General features: G+C 44.5%; 1 protein-coding gene across 6 annotated transcripts in view; it reads right to left on the reverse strand.

Annotated features, from left to right (window-relative positions):
- Nucleotides 1-12,782, reverse strand: part of LOC142140662 (NACHT, LRR and PYD domains-containing protein 3-like) — a 141,818-nt gene that overhangs the window by 101,126 nt on the left and 27,910 nt on the right. The window lies entirely within an intron of this gene.

A 12,782-nucleotide genomic window follows, 5' to 3' on the forward strand; every position in this document is an offset into this window, starting at 1 on the left:
AGTCTGTAGAGCAGTTGAGCAGCAACATAGATAGAATTAAAAGAGGAGGGGGTAGCAGTGTTCAACAATGTGACTGTCTACAGTGACATTCAGGAGAGCTCCATTGCTAATTGTCATTGCTGAAATACAAATACTGTTGCTGGCAGGCTTGGTGTAATTACAATCTACTGTATTATATAGGTAACACACAAAGAGGAGAACTCCATTGCTAATTCTCATTCTGAGTTAGCAGTCAAATTGTACAATGTTATATAGGTTACACACAAAGAGGAGTGCTCCATTGCTAAGTGTCATTACTGAAATACAAATACTCATTCTGGCAGGCCTTTCTTCTGAACTTGCAGTCAAAGTTTACAGTTATCAAAATGGATTCACAGCAGTACACAGAAGAGCAGAAGCACCAAGCAGCTGCTGGCACCAGTCATGATGATAGTAATCCCTCCATGTCAACTGGTAAAGCCTTTGTAAAAGTGCATAGTGTTTTTAAGTCAGGGAAACAAAAATGTAAATAAACTTTTACTTTTGTCAAGAAAAAAAGACCTGTAATCCAGGCAAAGTTATCTGCAGAAAAAAAAAAATTGCCAACATGCCATTCTACACGCGCAGTGGCGAAGAAAGAATGAGGCTTTCGCCTTTCTCTATGAGTGCAAGTTCTGCAACTGTCACTGAGGCATCTTCTTGTAAGGCTAATCATGACCAAACAAGACCTTGTTATTCAGATTCCAAAAGTGGTGCCCAAATACTTTTACGTGTAAAAGCCGAGCTGGAAGAAAACAGTAAGGCATGATTAGAGGAAAATGTATGTTTAGATTCAGAAATGGCAAAAATCCCTGAGGAGAGTCCATCCACGAGTGCTATGTGCAATTGTGACCATTCTGATAGTGTACCCATAAGAAGGCCCCTTTCATAATTTCTGCAGATGTGTGCCTGAACAGCCCGAGTATAGCCTGTGATACACCAATTGAGGATGCCACTTTGGAATTGCAACAGGATGAGGGAGTTATTGTAAATTGTGGGGAGTCTGCGCTTCCCGGGTAAAGAGAAATAGACAGCCGGGGAGATAAAGAAGGGGAGGGTCCCACACCCCTAGGTAGAGATTCTATATAAAAAGAGGATCTCCCAACGCAAAGGGAAAGGGGGTAAAGGGAATGATATGAAAAAGGAAAGCCACCAAACAAGAGGTATTTGCTACAATGTATTGGTATATGCAGTGTATAAACTGATGCAGGTTATAAACATAATGCATATATGACACTTGGATGAGATGAAAAAAACACACACACTTAAACTTGACACTTATACCTACCTAGGCACATAGTCAGTGGTATAGTAAGGTATTAAAATATACATAAAATGGATAGGTGTGTCAAAACTCACAAAAACGTTGTATGGTAATAGTACCGCAAGCCCAAACTAGGGAGGGTACGTCCAAAACATTGGATGGACTAATAGGTGGAACACATTGTACCGGATGGTGAAAACAACATGGTGAACCACCGAAATTGTTCAAAGAATAAATATTCTTTGGCTTTCCTTTCTCATATCATTCCCTTTACCCCCTTTCCCTTTGCGCTGGGAGATCCTCTTTTTATATAGGATGAGGGAGTTATTTGTGTAGCCAACGAGGGTGCTAATGAGGATGTTGATGAGGATGATGTTGTTTGTGTAAAGCTGGGTACACACTACACTGTTTTCATCCTATAATCGGCTCAAACAGCCGACATACGACCGCTCGTTCAAAAGTCAGGTCAGTGTGTGACACAATGGTCGAAAGTCTGCCCAAATGGACGATTATCGCCTCATTTAGTTGGTTGTACCGTTATATTTTCGGTCCAATCTCGTTTCCGCTGTGTAGTGTGTATAAACTTCCGACCGATCCATAACAGTGAGTACGAAATTACAATCATTGCTCACGACAACATGGTTGTAAAAAGTTTCTAAAGGGACGTCCACTCTTCCCTTTATCGTCCTAAACAAGGCATGTAAAATCGCTCTGCATAAAAAGTTGGTCGAAATTTCTGTAGTGTGTACCCAGCTTAAGTCCTGCACAGGTGAAAGCAGTTCTAGCACGTGCTAAGAAGAAGGCCATTGTTATACCTGGACATAAGACCAAAAAATCCACTTCTTATGTTTGGAATTATTTTTACCCAAATTGTGACAACAGTTGTCTAGCCATTTGTAGCGTATGTAAAGCCACAGTCAGTAGAGGTAAGGACCTTAAACATCTAGGAACATCATCCATGTTACGCCATTTGACGCGAGTTCATAGCAAGGTGTTGGGAAAATCAGAAACTTATGCAAAAAAAATAGCAAGAGCAGCACCTGCTAAGAGTATCCCACCCTTACAAGATACAAATAGATTCAAAATTGCTGGGCGCTCATTGACTTCTATAATGATATACTAAAAGTAATACTGCGACCAATACCCAATGGGTTGAGATATATAAAGTGGTGGTTGCAATTGTAACAGATTCTGGATACTATATTACTAATCTTGATTAGCGCTGGCTTACCTGAGGTGCGGAGTCTAACGATCTCCCCGGTGTTCACCAAGAACCGCCGCAAGGCGGGGTGGGCTTCGCTGCCAGGAGTCGCAGGTCGCGGTCCCCAGGTTCGCCTCAAGATGTAGTACAGCGGAGTGAAGCGGTGGTAGCGGAGTCAACGAGCCGGTTCGGTACACAGGAATGGAGTCAGGCAGAATCAGAAGGCAACTCGGAGTCAACAAGCCAGGTTCGGTACACGGGTCACAAGAATAGGAGAATGGTCAGCAAGCCGGGTCGGTACACAGGGAATAGAGAGCCAGGGAAGTCAAACAGGCAGAGATCAGCACACAGGAGACACAGGAACAGGAAGACACTGCAATCCACGAAGAGCAGGAGCCAGGAACAGGTAAGTGTTGCTCTGACACTCAGCGAGTGTCAGAGTGAGGTTTTTATACAGAAGGGGATTCAAAATCCCCGCCTCTAGGTTGTGGTCATGTGACCGCCTCCGGGTGCGGTCACATGGTCCTGAATGCGGAAGTGCGGCTGGACGGAGCGGCGGGGATAAGGTAAGTCCGTAACAGTACCCCCTGCCATAAAGGTGGACTCCGAACACCTAATAGGGTTTCAAAGGAAATTTTTTATGGAAGGATTTAAGTAGACGGGGAGCATGTAGGTCAATGGCTCTTACCCATGAGCGCTCCTCAGGGCCGTAACCCTTCCAATCCACCAAGAACTGTATGGCACCTTGAACTTTACGAGAATCTAGGATAGTTTTAATCTCGTATTCCACTTGATCCCGATCCACAGCAGGAGGAGGAGTTCTGGATGAGGTGGAGAATCTGTTGGTTACCATCGGTTTTAACAAGGAGACATGGAAGACATTGGGTATGCGTAAGGAGGGAGGCAGACTCAATTTAAAGGCTACGGGATTAATAATCTCAGATATAGCAAAAGGGCCAATAAACTTGGGAGCAAATTTTTTACTGGGAACCTTTAAACGAATGTTCTGGGTGGATAGCCATACCCTGTCACCAACTGCAAAACTTGGAGTCATTCTTCTCCTTTTATCGTAGAATTTTTTGGAACGAGTAGTTGCTTGTTCTAAGTTTGTCTTGGTTTGTTCCCAAATATCAGAGAAGTTACGAACCAGAGAGTCCACTGCTGGAACTTCAGAAGATGAGACTTGAGAGAAGGTGGGTAGTCTAGGATGGCAGCCATACAGAACAAAAAAGGGGGAGTTAGAGATGGCCTCATGAAAATGGTTGTTATGGGCGAACTCGGCCCAAGGGAGAAGGTCCACCCAGTTGTCTTGGTTACTAGAGATAAATATTCTGACAAACTTCTCTAATTCTTGGTTGGTTCTCTCAGTAGCCCCATTGGACTGGGGATGATATGCGGAAGAGAAGTCAAGCTTGATCCCGGATTTATTGCAAAAAGACCGCCAAAATTTTGATATGAATTGTGATCCCCTATCGGAGTCAATATGTTGAGGACAGCCATGGAGGCGAAATATTTCTTTAATAAAAATATCGGCTAAGGAGGAGGAAGAAGGAAGGCCTTTGAGAGCAATAAAGTGGGCTGTTTTAGAGAAGTGATCCGTGACCACAAGCACTACAGTACAGGATTTGGAAGGGGGAAGGTCCGTGATAAAATCCATGGAGATCTGTGACCAAGGGTAATCAGGAATGGGTAATGGGAGCAAGCATCCATAAGGCTTCTTCCTAGAGGTCTTGTGTTGAGCACATTTGGAACAAGCAGCAACAAATCTCTTCACATCCTCCAGCAAGGAAGGCCACCAGTAGCTTCGGGACAATAAGTCCCAGGTCTTGCGAATGCCAGCATGCCCAGAGAAGAGTGAGTGATGAGCCCAGTGAAGGAGCCGGGTGCGTAGATGTGGCAAGATGAATGTTTTGCCTGGAGGACAACCCTTTTTCAGATGTGTAGCTGCCAATACTTGACATGGATTTACAATGAATTTCTTATCTTCCGAGGATTCCATGTCAGCTGGATCAAAAGAGCGAGATAAGGCGTCTGCCTTCGTGTTCTTAGATCCTGAGTGAAAAGTGATGTTGAAATCAAAGCGTGAGAAGAATAAGGACCACCTTGCTTGACGAGGATTTAGACATCGGGCAGTGCGTAAGTAAAGCAAATTCTTATGGTCGGTATATATGGTGATAGGGAATTGCGCTCCTTCTAGTAAATGTCTCCATTCGGAGAGAGCCAATTTGATGGCCAGGAGCTCTTTGTCGCCAATCCCATAATTCCTCTCAGCAGGTAAAAAGCGACGGGAAAAGAATCCGCAGGGATGAAGTTTTCCAGAAGGACCTCGCTGTGATAGTACGGCTCCTGTGCCAACAGAAGAGGCGTCTACCTCCAGGACAAAGGGACGAGAACAATCTGGCTGTTGAAGAATGGGTGCGGATGAAAAGAGAGACTTTAATAATATAAAGGCTTGGATAGCCTCAGAGGACCAAATACCAGCATCAGCAGATTTGCGGGTCAATGCAGTGATGGGAGCCACGAGAGAGGAGTACCCCTTGATAAATTGACGATAATAGTTGGAGAATCCTAGGAAGCGTTGAGTGGCTTTAAGGCCTGAAGGTTGGGGCCAGTCAAGTATGGCTTTCAATTTTGTGGGATCCATCTGTAGACCGGTGCCCGAAATAATATATCCCAGGAAGGGAATTTGTCTCTGCTCGAAGGTGCATTTCTCCAATTTGCAAAATAACTGATTTCTTCGGATACGAGAGAGGACCTCCAATACATGAGTACGATGAGATGCTAGATCTTGAGAAAAGATGAGAATGTCGTCCAAGTAGATGACTACAGATTGGTACAAGAGGTCTTGAAACAGCTCATTCATAAAGCTCTGAAATATGGCTGGGGCATTGCATAGCCCGAAAGGCATGACCAGATATTCAAAGTGGCCGTCTCGGGTGTTAAACGCCGTCTTCCATTCATCCCCCTCCTTAATGCGTATAAGGTTATACGCTCCTCTGAGGTCAAGTTTAGAAAAGATGGTGGCACCCTTGATCCGGTCGAATAGTTCAGAAATCAGTGGCAGTGGATACCGATTTTTAACGGTAATGGCATTCAGGCCTCTGTAATCAATGCAAGGGCGGAGGCCCCCATCTTTCTTTTTTACGAAGAAGAAGCCAGCCCCAGCTGGGGAGGCAGACTTGCGGATGAAGCCCCTGTTTAGATTTTCTTGGATGTACTCCTCCATAGCCTTAGATTCCGGGAGGGAAAGGGGGTAAACACGGCCCCTGGGAATGGGTTTACCAGGTATCAGATCAATGCCACAGTCCCAGATTCTGTGAGGGGGAAGTCTAGTGGCCTCTTGTTGACAGAAAACATCAGAGAAGGTTTGGTATGGCTCAGGCAGGAGAGTCACAGGAAATTCTTGGGTACGTCTGGGACTATTCGGGGGAACCACTCTCTGTAGGCAGCGAGAGAAGCAGGACTGTCCCCAGGACAATATGTGACCAGATTTCCAGTCCAAGGTGGGAGAGTGGGCACGAAACCAAGGAAGTCCTAGGATGACTGGGTTGGTAGATCTTTGTATTACTAAAAAAGAAATCTTCTCCCGATGAAGTGCTCCTATCTGAAGTAGAAGAGGAATAGTGCGTACCAGGATGGACCCCTCAGGGATTCTTCCCCCATCAATGGCCATCAGAGAGATGGGTTGTTCCAAGGCTTGTGTGGGAATAGCGAATTGTTTAACTACTGTGGCGGAAATGAAATTTCCTGCGGCTCCGGAATCTAGAAGAGCCGACTGCGGGAAGGTCTTTTGTCCTAACTGAAGGGAAATGGGAATAGACAGGCAATCATTACTATTGGGAACTGACTGACACTGAGAAAAGAGGCCCAACGACACAGCTCCAGAACTCGTTAGGCCCTGTCGTTTCCCGAGCGTTTGGGACAAGAACTCAGAAGATGGCCACTCTCTCCACAATATAAACACAGCTTGTTCCGAAATCTCCTCTCCCTCTCTTCGGCTGATAAGCGGGTCCTCCCAAGTTGCATGGGCTCTTCAGGGGGAAGAACAGGGGTTTGGAAGTTGGGGGCCAAGCGAATCATGCTACGCCGCGACTGTTCCTTCTCAGAATTACGTTCCTTGAAACGCAAATCAACTTTGACACAGAGGGAGATAATGTCGTCCAAAGACGTAGGGAGTTCCTGGGATACCAACTCGTCTTTGATTCGGTCTGAAAGGCCCTGCCAGAATGTAGCTACTAGAGCCTCATCGTTCCAGCGAAGTTCAGAGGCCATGGTTCTGAAGAGGACCGCATACTGCCCCACAGACTGGTTTCCCTGGCGGAGACGTAGTAAGCCGGAAGCGGCATTGGACACCCTTCCTGGCTCATCAAATATTTTCTTGAAGGTGGACAAGAAGAGGTTGAAGTTATGTAGAATGGGGTCGTCCCTCTCCCACAAGGGGGAAGCCCATGCTAAAGCTTGACCGGACAATAACGAAATCACATAGGCCACTTTCGTTTTTCCGGAGGGGAAGTTCCCAGGTAGAAGCTCGAATTGTATGGAGCATTGATTTAAAAAACCTCTGCAATTTTTAGGGTCTCCATCGAACTTAGGTGGGTTAGGCAACCGTAGCTGCGAGGAAGAAGCTGCTGCTGCGGCCTGAGGTACAGGGGCCACTGCCGGCCCAGGTGATCCACCAGCCACTAGGGTGTTCTGGACAACATCCAAGCGAGTGGATAGACTATTGAGGAATTTTAAAAGTTGCTCTTGGTTAGCTTCTTGTTTATCCATCCTTCCTACTAAATGCTCCAACAGATCTTTAGCTGTGGTATCCATGGTCAGAGCAAACTGTAACAGATTCTGGATACTATATTACTAATCTTGATTAGCGCTGGCTTACCTGAGGTGCGGAGTCTAACGATCTCCCCGGTGTTCACCAAGAACCGCCGCAAGGCGGGGTGGGCTTCGCTGCCAGGAGTCGCAGGTCGCGGTCCCCAGGTTCGCCTCAAGATGTAGTACAGCGGAGTGAAGCGGTGGTAGCGGAGTCAACGAGCCGGTTCGGTACACAGGAATGGAGTCAGGCAGAATCAGAAGGCAACTCGGAGTCAACAAGCCAGGTTCGGTACACGGGTCACAAGAATAGGAGAATGGTCAGCAAGCCGGGTCGGTACACAGGGAATAGAGAGCCAGGGAAGTCAAACAGGCAGAGATCAGCACACAGGAGACACAGGAACAGGAAGACACTGCAATCCACGAAGAGCAGGAGCCAGGAACAGGTAAGTGTTGCTCTGACACTCAGCGAGTGTCAGAGTGAGGTTTTTATACAGAAGGGGATTCAAAATCCCCGCCTCTAGGTTGTGGTCATGTGACCGCCTCCGGGTGCGGTCACATGGTCCTGAATGCGGAAGTGCGGCTGGACGGAGCGGCGGGGATAAGGTAAGTCCGTAACAGCAATATAGTGAAAACATAAAATTTATTACAATCTTAAAACATGAAACACAACATACCTAAATTAAACATATATACGCAATCCAGATAAAACATGATCATTGCAAAGAAAACAATGACAATACGGTCAACAATGAAATGCAATATAATCGGCATACGCAGTAATAGCCAAGTTGAAAAACATATATACACACAACTCCTAATGGACAAAAAAGGAAATAGATCTCCAGCCAAAAGGTTATAAGAAAAGTGGCTGGTCTGTGCCACGCTGTTCATATATATCCAGGGTTAAGTGAAAATGAATACACATTCAGTTCAGACGCTGCTGGCTTGAGTCAAGTGATTCCCTTAATTAGACTTTTGGAAAAGCAGCTTGAGAAACTGAAGGATGAGATTAAACAAAGCAATTACGCTAAATATATTGGACTTGTAAGTCAAGTACTTTATTCGCTTTGCCAGGATCCAAGAGTTATCAAAATCTTAAAATCGGATCACTACATTTTGGCAACTGTGCTTGATCCTCGGTTTAAGAGCTATGTCTTTTCTTTGTTTCCAACTGACACAGGTCTAAAAAGATGCAAGGAGCTCATGGTGAGCAAGATGACAGCTCAAGTGTTATGTGCCAGGACGCCGCCTCCTCCTTCAGCTTCTCACTCAACTGTTGCTAGGAAAAACTTAGTTTTCCCAAGAGACCCATGGATGATGCAGATGACTCAGTATCAAATTTGACATCTGGTCTGGTCTAAAATAAATGACCAAAAAATGTGACACCTCTGCCGTAACTCCACCTGATCCTACTATCAGCTTTCAAAGGATGGTGGAGGATTATTTTCACTACAGCATAGAAATAGACACATCAGACAGTCCCTTTACATACTGGGAGGAAAAAAAGGGAATTTGGAGACCCATGTACCAACTCGCTTTGCAATGACTAAGGTGTCAACCCTCCAATGTGTATTCGGGAAGAGTTTTCAGCACAGGCTCAAATTGTGGAAAAGATTATGTTCATAAAAATGAACTTCAAGCTCCACGAGGAAGGCCTTTCCTGCCAATTACATCAAAATACTGAGACGTCTGTAACGGTGGATTCCAGCGGTGATGAATTAATAATATGTAAGGATGATGTGCACACTGATGAGGCTGAGGATGATAACAACATCTTGCCACAGTAGAGTTCATTTACAGCTCTGTTACCTTAGGTGGCTTAAGGCCATTGTTAGCTTGTTTTGTGAGGGCCCAAACAAATCAAGGACTTCAGCCACAAGGAGTGGCACTTTTGTGGCTGAAGTGCTTGGTTTGTTAAAGTGTGCAAGTCCTTTTTAAGATCCAACATAAGGATGGGTGGGACGGCCCAAGGACAATTCCATCTTGCACCACTTTTCTTTTCTGCCAATGTGTCCTAGATGTGCTTGACCCCTTCTTGCTATATGTTCGTTTATTCACTTGGAAGGTTTATGGCCATACAAGCACATGGGGGCGAGGACATAGTACTTGGAGGTGTCTTATTACAGCTATTACAAGTATTATTCCTGACTATACACATTCTTTGCTAAAAAATTGCATAGCGCTAATAAGTTACTATTATACATTATTACGCTATTTTCAGCGCGGCCAAAAGGTCATTCATTGGATTACAGGATAATGTACATCGGAGAGCTGACGCCAGGTCCAGCGCAGCCAGCGGTGCATTATGTCTGGCTGACGCCATTTCCAATGTGGCCAAAAGGACATTCATCGCATCGTAAGGGAATGGCGAGATTAATAATAAGGCTGCGCAAAATTATAATGTACAATTGATGATAATGATGTAGGTGACACAAATGTTAAGGTTAGGGATGTTTATAAGAATCAAGAGGACATGAGTTACAGTTCGGTGACGATAGTTCATCCGAATCAGAGAGCGAGCAGATGTATAAGCCATTGAAGGAGCAGCGGCCTGTATTAAGGGATAATAGGAGGAAGAAGAAGCTAGTGGGCCCCGGTATGGATGCGGTAAGGAAGAAGCTTGTGCAGAAGTCGCAGAAGGAAAGTTTGTTCGTACAGGGAAGTGTAGCTGACGGTTGTGATTTGGGAGCAGTGACGGGTCATTTGTCAAAATACACCAGGATGGAAACTGAGAAGGATAATTTTGTTTGATCTATTTACATTAACTGAGGTGGGATTCAAGGAAGAAGAGAGGTAGCAGCACAAGCAGTTCCATACAAACCTATAGATAATTGGCTGAGCAGGATGTTTGTGTACTCTGGTTGTTACGTGGAGGCATTCCCAGGCAGTGCAATATCTATGCTAAAGTACGCAAATTTTATTCATTCAGTTTATAGAGAATACGGGGGTTCAGTACAATGGAGATATGATGAGGCTTCTAAATTGAAGTCACAAGGACAAAGGCCCATAAGTGTCGGAGTACGGAATGGATCACAGAGTGGTGCATCGGTGGAAAGGAATGGTGCAGCCATAAGATTTGGAGCAGAGAGGCCTGGCACGGTCAGGCAGGAAAAATCCAAATGTTGAGCAAGGGCGCACTGTAGATTCAGACATACGTGTGCATTCTGCAGCGGAAATCATCTGCCAATGATTACACAAGAAGGAAAGGCATTCAAGATGAAAATCTACCTGGAGCGATTGTGCCTGGGAGGGCAAATAATCCAGTAAAGATGAGCAGGATGGTAGAGTGGCTGGCTAGGTATCCAAAAAGGGAAGAAGCCAAATTGTTGCAGGCAGGCTTTTATGGAAGGTTTTAGGATTACTGTTAGAAGAAGCATCTCCCAAGGGGGTTCACAGGAATTTTAAGTCAATTAACATGCAATCTTATTTCTATTTCTTATTTACGTGCAATTTTATTTCTAATGGTAATTACTACAGCCTTATTGCAATAGTCTCTGATCTGAAATTAAGAAAGTGCAATTGTATTTCTAATGGTAATTACTCCAGCCTCATGGCAAGTTGTCCTTTCACTGTTTGTTGTTTGTTTAAACCTTTTATGGCTAGTGTTGGATGGGGGAGTTTATTAAGAGCTTGATTGAAGAACACTGATCACATGTGTCTGTTGACCAGATATATTCATAGTAGAATGGCTGCATAGCCAGTGATGGCTGCATAGTTAGTGTGTGTCTAGTTACAAGTGTAACAAATTTAAATAGCATAATTCGGAGTTATACCGGAGTGAAACAGGAGAAGAAAATTCTCCCTATTAACTCAGCTACACAAGGACTACAGTCAGTATTCACTTGAAACTCCATATTCCACCTCTGATGTTTTCATCTCACCCTGGCTACAAGCTCCATTTAGCATGAGGACTGTTTTGGACTCTGATCTTATTTTCTTCTCATCTCATGAAAGTTTGTTTTATCTGTCAGTTTGTTATCACTGTAAAATCCACTATGTTTAATCAGCCTGCTTTACTACCTGTTGAACCACTCCCTACCCATGCTACAGTTATTTCAGTCCCCTATCTCATCACTGTGCTTTTAGTTCTACTTTATGCTTTGTCTGCCATCACAAGTAGAAAGAAATGATACTGAATTTGAACCACTCTCCTCTCTCATGACTCTGCAAAAACTCAGCTATTCAATCATCTGATCTTTATTACTCTCCATTCAACACTTCCACCCATTCCCCCACATGACTCCCACATCATTACTCTATACAATCCAGACATCCATGGATAAACAACATTTGCTGCAGCCTAGCCCTGCACTACTTATCTGATTACACTGGACATTGCAATTAGGTACTTCCTTAATTCCCTCATTTTTGCTATTTGACTCATAAATCCCAATGCTTGCCAAAATACTTTTCTTTCTGTCTTTTCATGGCATTATCTTTAGGACTATATCATCCCTCACCCATCCTGCAACACACACCTCTGTCCACATTGCCCCTTCATTACTTCACTCACCTCTAGTGAACACTCATGAACTATTTTCCTATTTAAATTCAATAACTTTAACAGCCGCATCCTGCCACCAGAAACTAAAAAAACACACATCTTACAATCATCTTTCCTACCTTTCTTCCTCCCTGCTTCTATTAGCTGGTGATATATCACCTAATCCAGGTCCCCCTCACTTCTCCCACACACATATATCTGAACACTATAGAAATCCAGCAAACCTCAAATGCATCACCTGTCTCCCCTATCTTCCAAAGTCCTTTAAATGTGCCCTTTGGAATGCACGTTCTGTTTGTAACAAACTTACCTCCATTCATGATCTCTTCCTCTCAAACAACCTCAACCTTCTAGCAATAACAGAAACATGGCTCACGCAATCAGACACTGCCTCACCTGCAGCCCTTTCACATGGTGGTCTCCATTTCACCCACACCCCCAGAAAAGGAGCCAGACAAGGAGGGGGGGGGGGTCGGACTACTTCTCTCCCCACAGTGCACATTCACAATTCTACCAAGTGTCCCATCACTCACGTTCACATCTTTTGAAGTACATGCTGTTAGGATTTTTAACCCATTCTCTATGCGTGTTGCTGTCATCTATCGCCCCCCTAGACCCCACCAACAATTTCTTGAACACTTCTCTGCATGGTTCCCTCACTTCTTATCTACTGATATCCCCACCATCATCATGGGTGATTTCAGCATCCCTATTTCTAATCCATGTTCCAATGCTGTTTCCAAACTTCTCTCTCTAACATCCTCACTTGACCTCTCCCAGTGGATTGAATCCACTATACATCAGGATGGCCACTGTCTTGATCTTGTTTTCTCTAGACTATGCTCAGTTTCTTATTTCCTCAACACTCCTTTCCCCCTCTCGGATCATCACCTTATTAGCTTCTCGCTCACCCCCAGTTCTTTACTCTCTCTAGTGACAAACTCTTCCAAACCTCCTCACAACCGCAGGAATTTCAACTCTAT

The sequence above is a fragment of the Mixophyes fleayi genome, chromosome 2, assembly GCF_038048845.1.
Source record: "Mixophyes fleayi isolate aMixFle1 chromosome 2, aMixFle1.hap1, whole genome shotgun sequence".
Lineage (NCBI taxonomy): Eukaryota > Metazoa > Chordata > Amphibia > Anura > Limnodynastidae > Mixophyes > Mixophyes fleayi.